Source organism: Dendrobates tinctorius, unplaced genomic scaffold (assembly GCF_039654945.1).
Source record: "Dendrobates tinctorius isolate UK_male_01 unplaced genomic scaffold, ASM3965494v1 ptg000020l, whole genome shotgun sequence".
In the NCBI taxonomy this organism is placed as follows: domain Eukaryota; kingdom Metazoa; phylum Chordata; class Amphibia; order Anura; family Dendrobatidae; genus Dendrobates; species Dendrobates tinctorius.
Genome location: NW_027361688.1, coordinates 3,432,077 through 3,444,247, shown reverse-complemented (window position 1 = coordinate 3,444,247; position 12,171 = coordinate 3,432,077).

Sequence of the window (12,171 nt, the reverse complement as noted above, 5' to 3'; positions counted from 1 at the left end):
AGGGGCACATTTGGGGATGATCGGAGGCATCTGGGGCATATATGATGGTGATGTGAAGCATCAGGGGCAGATGTGGGGGAGTCGACAAAATTATCCACTAGGCCACAAGTCTCAGATTGGTGGATTACTCGGCACACTCGGCATGCTGACCTTCTTTTTGTTCCCTGAAGCACGGCCCTGATAACTTTTGAACCATACGTCTATACTGGAAGCGACGGTTCACACGAACATCCCTCTGCTGCTGCCTAGTCAACTCTCTCTCAGCCATGACTCTACTCACTCAGCTCTCCCGACTCTGGTCTCTCTCGAGTCTTCACTCAGGTCTCGTTTTTCTCGGGTCTCGACTCAGGTCTGGTCTGTCTTAGGTCTTCATTCGGGTCTGGTCTTGCTCGGGTCTTCACTCAGGTCTGATCTCTATCAATTCTTTTATATGGGTCTGGTCTGTCTTATGTCTTCACCAGGGCCTGGTCTCCCTTGGGTCTTCACTCAGGTCTGGACTCTACTAGAGTCTGGTCCCTCTCGGGTCTTCACTCTGGTCTTCTCTCTCAGGTCTTTACTCGGGTCTGGACTCTCTCGGGTCTTCACTCTGGTCTCTCTTGGGTCTTCACTACGTTCTGGTGTCTCTTGGGTCTTCACTTGGATCTGGTCTTTCTTGGGTCTTCACTCAGGTCTGAACTCCAAAAGAATCTGGTCTCTCTTGGGTCTTCATTCAGGTCTGGTCTCTCTTGGGTCTTCACTCTGGTCTGGTCTCTCTTGGGTCTTTACTACGGTCTGGTCTCTCGAATCTTCACTTAGGTCTGGTCTTTCTTGGGTCTTGACTCGGGTCTGGTCTCTCTCGGGTCTGGTCTTTCTCAGGTCTTCACTTGGGCCTGTTCTATCTCAAGTCTTTACTCGGGTGTGGTCTCTCTTGGGTCTTCACTCGGGTGTGGTTTCTCTTGGGTCTTTGCTCGGTTCTAATCTCTCTAGGGTCTTCACTTAGGTCTGGTCTCTCTTCAGTCTTCATTCGGGTCTGGTCTGTCTCTGGTCTTCATTTAGGTCTGGTCTCTCTTGAGTCTTCACGAGGGTCTGGTCTCTCTTCAGTCTTCATTTGGGTGTGTCTCGCTCGTGCTTTCACTCGGTTCTTGTCTCTCTTGGGTCTTCACTCGGGTCTGTTCTCCATGGGAGTATGGTTTCTCTCGGGTCTCCACTCGGGTCTGGTCTCTCTGGAGTCTTCACTCAGGTCTGGTCTCTCTCAAGCCTTCACTCGAGTGTGATCTCTCTTGAGTTGTCACTCGGATCTGGTCTCTCTCGGGTTTTCACTCGCGTTTGGTCTCTCTTCAGTCTTCATTCAGGTCTGGTCTGTCTCAGGTTTTTATTTGGGTCTGATCTCTCTTGGATCTTCACTCAGGTCTGGTCTCCAATAGAGTCTTGTTTCTCTCAGGTCTTCACTCAGATTTGGTTTCTCTCGGGTCTTCACATGGATCGAGTTTCTCTTGGCTCCATTACTTAGTTCTGGTTTCTCTCCTTTTTCTTTACTCAGTCTGGTCTCTCTCAGGTCTTCACTTGGGTGAGGTGTCTCTCGGGTCTTTGCTCGAGTTAGGTATCCCTAGTCTCTCTTGTTTCCTTTACTTGGTTCTGGTTTCTCTCCTTTTCCTTTCCTCCAGTCTGGTCTCTCTCAGGTCTTCACTCGGATCTAGTTTCTCTTGATTCCCTTACTTGGTTCTGGTTTCTTTCCTTTTCCTTTACTTGAGTCTGGTCTCTCTCAGGTCTTCAATCAGATCTGGTCTCTTTTTAGTATTCATTTGGGTGTGGTCTATCTCGGGTCTTCACTTGGGTTTGGTATCACTCAGGCCTTCACTCGGGTCTAGTTTCTCTTGGTTCCTTTACTTTGTTCTGGTTTCTCTCCTTTTCGTTTACTCAAGTCTGGTCTCTCCCGGGTCTTCATTCGGGTCTTGTTTCTCTCAGGTCTTCATTCGGGTCTTGTTTCTCTCAGGTCTTCATTCGGATTTGGCATCTCTTAGGTCTTCACTTGTGTCTAGTGTAGTAAGGGCGTAGATTGGGGGGGGGTGCACTGCTTACCACGACCGGACGATGCAAAGACGAGACGGAGGCAGAATTCAGTTGTAACAGATCCGGGTTTATTGGCCGTCCTCCTGACGACCTTACCCATGCACCGCAGTTCCTTTACAGCTCTCCGTTTCCAGGCCCGGGTACCTTTCACCTTTCCTTTAGTCATGATGACGTCCCTTGCGGATCTTTCGCTGGGGCTGTCCTAGACCAATCTACCGCCAGCACTTCACCTGCCCGAGGTCGTCGTCCAATCGGTACCCCCGGGGTCTCGTCTGTCCTGCGGTACGTCGTGTCAGGGCCACCCCCCTAACTGTCTTCTCCTGTCAGTCCCCTGGTCGAGCTCTTCACCGTTCTCCGTCTTCTGTCCTGAGTCTTCCTCTGCTGAGCTCCTCCCCGGACTAACTTAACGTGGAACCCCAACCAGTCCTATTTATCCCCTCTCTCACTGGGAACTCCCCTCCTGGGTTCCTCTCTCCCCGCCCCCATGACTAAGCAGTTTTATAGCCATAAGCTGATGTCAAGTCCTGAACTACACTCCCCCCTGCCATCTTGTGGTCAAATTTTGGTACTGCACTCCCTTTTCTGTCTTTCCCTGCTGTTACCTTTCTGTCATTGCCAATCTCCGTCTGTAGTGCACAAATCGTCCCCTCCTACTTCCAGTCAAATCTGTCCGTCAAGTCACCTTCCCCACACTAGTCTCTCTTGGTTTCTTTACTTGGTTCTGATTTCTCTCCTTTTCCTTTACTTGATGCTGGTCTATCTAGAGTATTCACTCAGGTCTGGTTTCTTGTAATGGCGGCTATAAGCCAACTCAGCTGCTCACACGGCCATCTTGCTACAGGTCAAGTTGCCAACTCGTCCCCTTCTCGGCCTTCCTGGGCCTTTTATAATCATTAACTTGCCACAGTTACCACCTGACCCAGCATCTCCTCCAGTCTTTTTACTGAGGGAACATGCACTTCATTCTTGACTTTCTGCTAATGTAATTCTTGCAGTTTTCACTATCTCTATTAGGCTAAGTGCACACGTACCGGAATTCTCGCGGAAATTACCGCGAGAATTTCGGAATTCCAGTCCGCGGGAAAATCGCATTTTAAATTCCCGCGATTTTCCCGCGGAAAAACTAGCATTTTGCAAGCGTATTTAGCTTGCAAAATGCTAGCGTTTTCCAAGCGATCTGGAGCATCGCTTGGAGAACTGATTGACAGGTTGGTCACACTCGTCAAACACAGTGTTTGACGAGTGTGACCAACTTTTTACTACTGAGGACGCCTATGCGGCATCAGTAGTAAAAGATAGAATGTAAAAAAAAAAAAAAAAATATTGTTATTCTCACCCTCCGACATCCCGCGCAACCTTCCCGCTTCTCTTCACGCTCTCGTTCCCAGTAATCCTTTGCGAAAATGCCCGCGATGACGTCAGTTCTCGCGGGATCGTCTTATTTTTCGCGTTTTCGTGGCAAAATCGCGCGGTTAAAACCGCCGCGGAAACGCGAAAAAAACGCCACGTGTGAACTCGGCCTTATATTTGACCAGCAGGTGGCTGTCTTTTCTGTTCGCCATTAACTGTATATGTCTTCTCACTTTTCCATTTCCTTATACAGCAGAGATGTCAATCAAACCTAGATGGGAGGAGTTGCCTATGAGAATGCAGGACACTTGATTGCTGAAGACACACCCACTGGACACTTGAAAGGTAATTTACATACGTTGCAATTACTTTAGAGATACCCCTTTATGATGGTTTTGGGTAATGAAAACAAATGATTGGTTCTTTTTAAGCTTTTTTTAATAAGTAATATATATATATATACAGTTGTGGCCAAAAGTATTGACACCCCTGCAATTCTGTCAGATAATACTCAGTTTCTTCCTGAAAATGATTGCAAACACAAATTCTTTGGTATTATTATCTTCATTTAATTTGTCTTAAATGAAAAAACACAAAAGAGAATGAAGCAAAAAGCAAAACATTGATCATTTCACACAAAACTCCAAAAATGGGCCAAACAAAATTATTGGCACCCTCAGCCTAATACTTGGTTGCACAACCTTTAGCCAAAATAACTGCGACCAACCGCTTCCGGTAACCATCACTGAGTTTCTTACAATGCTCTGCTGGAATTTTAGACCATTCTTCTTTGGCAAACTGCTCCAGGTCCCTGATATTAGAAGTGTGCCTTCTCCAAACTGCCATTTTTAGATCTCTCCACAGGTGTTCTATGGGATTCAGGTCTGGACTCATTGCTGGCCACCTTAGAAGTCTCCAGTGCTTTCTCTCAAACCATTTTCTAGTGCTTTCTGAAGTGTGTTTTGGGTCATTGTCCTGCTGGAAGACCCATGACCTCTGAGGGAGACCCAGCTTTCTCACACTGGGCCCTACATTATGCTGCAAAATTTGTTGGTAGTCTTCAGACTTCATAATGCCATGCACACGGTCAAGCAGTCCAGTGCCAGAGGCAGCAAAGCAACCCCAAAACGTCAGGGAACCTCCGCCATGTTTGACTGTAGGGACCGTGTTTTTTTTCTTTGAATGCCTCTTTTTTTTCTCCTGTAAACTCTATGTTGATGCCTTTGCCCAAAAAGCTCTACTTTTGTCTCATCTGACCAGAGAACATTCTTCCAAAACGTTTTAGGCTTTTTCAGGTAAGTTTTGGCAAACTCCAGCCTGGCTTTTTATGTCTCGGGGTAAGAAGTGGGGTCTTCCTGGGTCTCCTACCATACAGTCCCTTTTCATTCAGACGCCGATGGATAGTACGGGTTGACACTGTTGTACCCTTGGACTGCAGGGCAGCTTGAACTTGTTTGGATGTTAGTCGAGGTTCTTTATCCAACATCCGCACAATCTTGCGTTGAAATCTCTTGTCAATTTTTCTTTTCCGTCCACATCTAGGGAGGTTAGCCACAGTGCCATGGGCTTTACACTTCTTGATGACACTGCGCACGGTAGACACAGGAACATTCAGGTCTTTGGAGATGGACTTGTAGCCTTGAGATTGCTCATGCTTCCTCACAATTTGGTTTCTCGAGTCCTCAGACAGTTCTTTGGTCTTCTTTCTTTTCTCCATGCTCAATGTGGTACACACAAGGACACAGGACAGAGGTTGAGTCAACTTTAATCCATGTCACCTGGCTGCAAGTGTGATTTAGTTATTGCCAACACCTGTTAGGTGCCACAGGTAAGTTACAGGTGCTGTTAATTACACAAATTAGAGAAGCATCACATGATTTTTCGAACAGTGCCAATACTTTTGTCCACCCTCTTTTTTATGTTTGGTGTGGAATTATATCCAATTTGGCTTTAGGACAATTCTTTTTGTGTTTTTTCATTTAAGACAAATTAAATGAAGATAATAATACCAAAGAATTTGTGTTTGCAATCATTTTCAGGAAGAAACTGGGTATTATCTGACAGAATTGCAGGGGTGTCAATACTTTTGGCAACAACTATATATATATATATCATCTAAATCCAAAGAAGCAAAGCTGCAAGGTAAAGCATGGCGAAGGGACAAGTTAAGACCTTAAGCCTTTGATAAGAGGGGGTGTCACACCATCTCAGACTCCAGTAGATGCTGAGCATCTTTTTTCCTGCTTGTGTCTTTACTGAGGACCTCTGACAATCAGTCGTGATTGCTAAAAAAAAGCAGGTCCTGGACATACATTTATCCTACAGCGGCCACTACAGGAAAAGGTTAGTATTACATGCCAGCCATTCAAACAAATAGAAGGTCTTAGTCCACCAGGGCAAGAGTGGCTTTTTCGTGAGTTACTCTCCTCCCGAAAAATCTAACCCACTGGTGATGTTACTGTAATAAGCTGCGGATTTTTGCAAATATGGAAGGAAGATGCTTAGGGCATATCTGCCTCGTGCGAACAGATCCGAATAATGGTCGCTTGCACGTCTTTTTGGGTTATATCATCTGTGGCCACCAGATGGCGATAATGATTAAGCGCAAATTTAGCGTTGTTCTTTTTCTGCAGAATATTCTACAATTTTACTCCTGGGAACCGAAGCCAAATGATTTACCTAAGAGGGTACGGCCCCCTAATTACAGGTTTAACCGTGTCAGGTATCACTTTGCAGACTATTTAGACTCTGCAAAATAGGTTATCCTACACCGCCAATGAGTCACGTGTGCATTAATAAAGAATATATGTGTAATAGACCCGGACTCAAGAAGAAGTGATATACACAAAAGGGAAAATGTCTGCTTTGTACTGTCTAATTAATGGGGCTTTGCTATTCTCCCTTTTCTTCTATTCTTTGGTTGGTTTATGTCGAGTATTATGGCTGCTAAACCGGGACTAAATAATACCGAAAAATAGTGATAGATTAACACTGCTATATTGTGACTGAATAATGCAGATAGAAACTTACAAATAATGAATAATACCAGGTTATGACCAATAATACTACAAAACAGTGACTAAAATAATACTGCAATGTAGTGACTTATTAATATATGATGATGACTGAATAATGCCAACATAAACTTACAAATAAAAAAATATATATTTATGACCAATAATGTTATTAAACAGTCACTGCTATACGGTGACTGATTAAAGGATTAAAGCTACTAGATAGTGATTGAAAGATGCCAATATACACTATAAACAAAAATAACACCGTATTATGACTAATAATACTACTGCTAAGCAGTGCCTAAATAACACTGCAAAATACTGACTGATTAATACTACTATATGGTGACTGAATAGTGTTGTATAAACCTGCAAATATAAAATAACATAATATAATGACCAATAATACTATAAAACATTGACTAAATAGTACCCATATATAGTAACTGATTATTACTACTATATTGTGACCATATAGCATCAATATAAACTAACAATTAATTAACTGACCATTAATACTACCAAACAGTAGCTAAATAATACTGCTATTCAGTGGGTGAATGATGCTACTACAAACTAGTGAATAAATAATACCAACATACAGTGTCAAATAAATAATACCGCAATATCATGGCTAACAATGACTAAATAATACTGCTATAATAACTGATTAATATTACTATATACTGACAGAATAATGCCAACATATGCTGACAAATAATATGGCCAAACCTTGACCTATAATACTACCAATCAGTGATTAAATAATATGGCTATATAGCAACTCATTAATACCAGCATATTTGATGTCCCTTTTACTGTACGTTTTGAAAGCTTAATATCATCGCACAGTGATAAATAAATAACTCTACCCTACAGTGATTGATTAATAGCGCCATATAATAAGTGTAACATATATCACTACCATTTAATGACATGACAATACCAATAACAAGACTTCATATATAAAAGAAATAATAAAAATATAAACTGCACAAAGACAAATAATGTCACCTGTTGGAGTTTTACTCACTTGGGTGCGGCGGGAGGAAAACAGGAGGCTCGTTCCTTTTAAAAATCATGTGGGTTTATTCCTTCATAAACCCCAGGAGCAAAACAGAAAAACAAACAGCCTTTAGATCAGGCAAACAAAATACAAAATGTGCTTAGCAGGGCTCTGCTCTGCCAGGCTTGTGGGCATAGAGGCTGGGGTAATGTCCAGTGCTCAGGCTCGGTCTGGAGCCAAACACACAGGAGGCCTTCTCCCTCCCAATATACAGACCATGTGCCAAACAGCCTCCATTATGTAGCCTGTAACCACACCCAGAGGTGAGGTATGTGGGTAGCCAGACCCGCCCATCTCTCATAACTACCCGCAACCCAGTCACAGGTGCAGCAAACGAACCTCTTATTGCTTACGTGCGCTTGAGAAAATACTTCGGGTTACATGACAGAGAGCAGCCATCTCTGTGACACATACCTCCCATCGACTACACGGCCATTAGCCTCCTTAAACACCATATTGTAACTAAATATCACTGCTATACTGTAATCATTATTTTTTTCATTCTTCTGGCCCAGAACACCACGGTAACTTCTGCTCAAGACATCCTTACCCCCCCCACTTTGCACTTACACCGTGTCATAGAACAGAAGAGGCCAAATTTTTGGTCTATCCAGCAAGTCAACCTGTTCATGACCACCTCTTACCCGGCGTATGAGAAAAGGGAACAGCCGAGAGAAAAGCAATGAAAATGCGTATTTCTTTGTTAATTCCTCTGCCGCCCCCTATGTATCGCCGCCTTAGGCTCTTGACCTTGAGTACTTTATTTAGTATGCATCCATTACATATATATAACTGATTTTTTTGTGTGCACTTTTAGTATATAGCTCATTCTTGCAAATGTAAAGATATGAGTAAAGTTGTCCGACCGATTTCCTCTGTCCCTTTATGAAGTCCTTTTTTGTGCAGTTTTCTATGATCTTTAATGAATCTGATGACTATTGGGAGATTCCAATGAGTCTTGGTCTGTGGGTTTGTTTGAAATTTCGATTATACATGAAGCAAACAGAAGATCAGAACATAGATCCTCTCATAATTCCATGTAAACTTGTTCTGTTCCCATGATGGAGAAATTACACATCAGTTATGTGTCCCATGATTGGAGCAAGATAGAACCGATCTTCTGTTCTATAATTTGTATAATTACCCTTACTAACTGTGTTCTCAAGTGGAAATTTTCAGCAAATTAATGCTAGAAGATTTCAAAGCCATCTCCAATGCTAGGGTGGCGGATTCTCTAATTTAGGCACATCACACGGCACTCAGAGAATTGAAGTATTGTAAGAACATCCTATAACTCTTTCAGACACATCACACGGCATCCAGACAATTGACATCTGGTAAGACTTCAGAGACCCGTGTGACGTAAGCAGTGCCTTCCCCCCCTCCCGCCAATCCCGTAATAAAAACACCAGCAGGCCTGGATGGGTTGAAACAGGTCGGTCACAGAAGCAGAGCGAGGCAAGTACAATTCGCAACGGACTCAACTCTGAAGGCCCCGTCACTGACCGGTGGGCAAGCAAGCCGATGAGAGGTTACGAACCTTTGCCCCTCTACACTACCGCCACGGAGAATCATGTGTATGACCTACATAGGACTCCGACCCCCATACAACATCATTAGGGCCTGTTCAACACCATCCTGCAAACCGGCCAAAAATATGTCGAGCCCGATATCCGCGAGATTAATGCCGTCCGGTCTCAGTAAAGCTGAGTTGTCTCCTTCTAGCTCGTGGTGGCGAGCCACTATGCCGTAGTTTTCTTTCACAAATTTCTCCATCTTCGTGTTGATCTTTTTTCTTGATTTGTCAATGGCTTTTGCATCCTTAGCTTCATGCCAGACCGCTCGCGGTATCATCTCCGACCACACCACCACCATATCCGAAAATAAACATGCCAAACGCTCTATGCCTGTTGACATCACTGTATAGAGCTCGGCACCTTTTTTCTTGCCCAAATCGTTACCTCCGTTGGGTAGCACTAGTATCACCGGCCCTTTGGCCGTCTTAGCGATGTCGATCATCTGCGAAAAGATCTGATGCCACCGAGCCCTCTGATGCCTCTCCAGTTGACCTCCAGTTTTGGGAAGCCAAAATGATTTCCATCCAGGCGAAGTTTTGCCCTTTTGCACGCCCAATAAACAAAAGAATGTCCCACTACCCAAACTGTGGGCTTAAAGCTGCCGGTAAGAGACAAGATGTGTTAGAGCAGGTCTGGTCTTATATATCTGGCAAAACATGCGGATTTCCAATGACCCAATCTCTGTACTTCGACTTCCAATACACCGGCCCTAGCTGCTTCGGTGGCTACCCCTATCCCGAAGGAATGTGTACCGTATTCCTTTGGATTAACGCCGACTGCCTCTAAGCACTGTTTAAAGATTGCGTGAAACTGATATTTAGTAAGCGGGGACCTGTGAGAGAAAGAATCTACTCGCGTGTCTTATAACCGTATAGCGTCTGACTATTTTTACTGGGCATATAGGGCCGTTTGACGCCTTGACCAAGACCCACGTCCCTCTACCGGTGGGATCGCATTTATATTTCCGCACCTTAATGCGCAGAGCATATGACGAGATCTTCGTTGATTAATCCGCCTACCGATGCTGTTTTTGCCTGCAGCACTAGTTCGCTAATGCGAAGTGCCCGGAGAAGAATGCGACTGTGAACGCTGTAGATATTAGGGTTGACTCGTAATGTGACTTGCACACTAATGAAGAAATTGCCATAATGTCACGTAACAGACTTAAGGAGACGGGGCGACGACATTCCTGACTAGGTTGAAGCCTTTTCCAGCCTTTAACGGCTTGCTTGATGAAAAAATATTTAATTACATCCGCCCGTCCCATTAGCTGAAAGAAAAAGGCTATTCCAGATAAATGCCGTTGCGCTAATGTACCTGATGCGCCTCTAGACTTGAGCCGATTCAAGAGTTCTACCACCACGTCGCATCTCGCCCGATCACACGTATCGACTGGTCTTCCTTTAATTAACGAGCACCATTCTTCCCATGCCTTACCATAAACCTGCCAGGTAGCCGGTGTCACTGAAGCGTGGGATTAGGGCATCAGTGATAGGCCACCGTGTTCCAAAGGGAAGGAGGACACTGTAGGCCCGATGGCTGTGCGTTGGGGAGGAAGACTTTGAAGGCTGCCAATCGGAAGATAACAGAGAGTTAGCCATCTTAACATCTACAATTGACGTAACTCTTGCGCGGCACCAGATGTTGTGTCTAAGGCATAATAGTGCTAGGCGGCGCAACAGCGCGAGAACGGGCAGGGAAGAAGAGGACATGCTGTTTAAGCTTTTTGCGGTTCCTTGGGGTTTGGTTAAAAATCTGAAGTTCGCATTTTTTAATTGGGTACCCCCAAAGCTCGACTGATGTTACTATCGAAAAAATTTCTAACAGTACTAGGTTTGCGGCCCCAGGTGGCTGTGGTCCATAAATCTGGTCAGCAGCCTTTGCACCCTTGGTCCTTGTAGATTGCGAAAAAACCATCTGTGATATTTCCACCCGATGCTAAGCCTAAATCCTTGCTTGGCATTTCTTGCGTCATGACGCATGTATGCCCATTGTAGGATTCGAAGAATGTCCTCCAGACTAACAAATCCGCCTTTAAGGAGCGGTTGAGTCTAATTCTGTGGCCCGGCTGAGCAATGTCCTTCGTTGCCAGCGATAATTGGCGTGAAAAAGCTCTGCCCACTGGCATTACACGGCGAGCAAAGTTGAGCAAACCTAGCAAAGACTGCATCTGCTGAAGGGTGACTTTTTTAGCTTCGAGGAAACTTTCTACCATTCGCAGTGTTTTTTGTAATTTATCCGCTGGTAATCGAAAAACCATTGCGTTGATATCTATTTGGATGCCAAGGAAAGGTAGCACGTTGCACGGGCCGATTGTTTTTTTCGGTGATAGTGGTACTCCAAATTGCCGAGATATAAAGTTAAACTTTTGGAGAAGGAAGGAACAGAGTTTAGAGTCTCTGGGTCCGACGAACAAAAAGTCATCAAGGTAGTGGATTGTTGAATTGCTGCCTGTTTCGTATCGCACTACCCAGTCTAGGAAGGTACTGAAAAGCTCGAAATAGTGACAGGAAATGGAGCAGCCCATCGGTAGGCACATGTCGAAATAAAACAGCTGGTCCACCTTACAGCCCAACAAATGGAAGCATTCAGGGTGCACGGGCAATAGGCGGAAAGCTGACTCTATGTCACCAGGCCCCGCTGCGCGCATGAGTACGACTGCTCTGTTAAACGAAGCGTAGGTTACGGACGTCTCTTCTGGGGGTATTGCGTCGTTAACCAAATTGCCTATTGGCTAGGAAAGGTTATGTATCAGCCGGAATTTTCTGGGTTCTTTTTTGGACACAATGCCTAAAGGCGAGATTCTGAAATTCCTGAATGGCAATGATTTAATGTTCTACCTCTTTTTTGATTTTCTGATGTAAAATCTCGGGCAATTTGCGCTTTGATTTTAGATTTTTTGCCGATGTTGGTGTTTGACTAAATTTGAAGGGGATAAAAAAAAAGCCGTATTTAAAACAGTAATATAGCTGCTGATTAGCTTCTTTATTGGGATAAAGGCTTAGTCAGGGGCCCATTGCGGTTACGCTCACTGGGATTATGCCTCCTAAACGCTTGGCGGGTACACCTTGATGCAGGGTGTCGGCGTCCGCAGGCTGAGCATTCGTGTCTA